This window comes from Elaeis guineensis, chromosome 1 (assembly GCF_000442705.2).
Source record: "Elaeis guineensis isolate ETL-2024a chromosome 1, EG11, whole genome shotgun sequence".
NCBI lineage: Eukaryota > Viridiplantae > Streptophyta > Magnoliopsida > Arecales > Arecaceae > Elaeis > Elaeis guineensis.
In genome coordinates, this window is record NC_025993.2 from 42224829 (window position 1) to 42226382 (window position 1554).

A 1554-nucleotide genomic window follows, 5' to 3' on the forward strand; every position below is an offset into this window, starting at 1 on the left:
GATCGGCGGTGGATGTCGGATGTTGCTGGAGAGGTTCGTCCGTCGGAGGGGTCCAGCTACTGGATTTCGTGAGCATGGCATTTGTCTTCTTATAGAAGTTCGGTCGGAGTCCGGTCTCTGTAGAAGCCCGGATGGGGATCATTTGTCGAGGAGTCTCAGCCAAGGCCTGTCTGCAACAGAAATCCGAAAGGAATTTATCCATAATGGAAGCTCGGGTGAAGGCTTACGGTGAAAATCCGGCACGGACCGCTCGTGGTAGAAATTTGAAGTAGATCGTTTGCAGCGAAAACTCGGAGTGGGTCGCTTGCAGTAGGAGCTCGGAGTCTGGCTCCCGTAGGAGTCCGGACGAAGTCTTCCCGCAGTTGAAGTCGGAGACGAAGTCCGACTCCCGTAGGAGTCCGGACGAAGTCTTCCTACACCCGGAGTCGGGGACGAAGTCCGGCTCCCGTAGGAGTCCAGACGAAGTCTTCCTGCAGCCGGAGTCAGGGATGAGGTCCAGCTCCCATAGGAGTCCGGGCGAAGTCTACCTGCAATTGAAGTCGGGGGCGAAGTCCGGCTCCCATAGGAGTCTGGGCGAAGTCTACCTTCCAATGAAGTCGGGGGCGAAGTCCAGCTCCCGTAGGAGTCCGAGCGAAGTCTACCTGCAATTGAAGTCGGGGGCGAAGTCCGGCTCCCGTAGGAGCCCGGATGAAGTCTACCTGCAATTGAAGTCGGGGATGAAGTTCGGCTCCCGTAGGAGCCCTGACGAAGTCTAACTGCAATTGAAGTCTGGGGCGAAGTCCGGCTCCTGTAGGGTTTGGACGAAGTCTATCTGCAATTGAAGTCGGAGGCGAAGTCCGGCTCCCGTAGGCCCGGACGAAGTCTACCTGCAATTGAAGTCGGGGGCGAAGTCCGACTCCCATAGGAGTCCGGGCGAAGTCTTCCTGCAGCCGGAGTCGGGGACGAAGTCTGGCTCCCGTAGGAGTCCAGGCGAAGTCCAGAAGAGTGGTCGATCATCGTGGAAACTTGGGTGGAGTCCGTCCGTCGCGAAGAATCCGGTCGACGCTGGTGGGGCTTATCCGTCGGCAAAACTTGGGACTGTTGTGGAGGCTCGGCCACCAGAGAGGTTCGGAGAGATATCGTCGAAGGTCGGAAGTCGATAGAATCTCCGGAGGGTCACTCCTGTCACGAACTTCGGCTGGGGGGTATTTTATACCCAACAATAACAAAATACCATTCATCCAATTCATGCATCGTTTCACAAATCATGTCAGAAAAATATATTATAATTTATCGATAAATCTAAAAAAGTAAAATATTACTTACCTCGAACGCATTCCAATAAATCCACATAATTCTATAAATTTTCTTCCAAAAATTCTGTTCGTAGATCATATCGCGATATCCCATGATCAAACATCCACAATCCTATACAGAATCAATTTCAATAATTAGAAAGAATACGAATACCATATTTCAACGGTTTAGATTGGGTCCGATCATCTAATTTCATCTAATCAAAATCTAATTAGGACTAAACGATCCAAAGTTTGACTATCAGATCAAATCGGATTC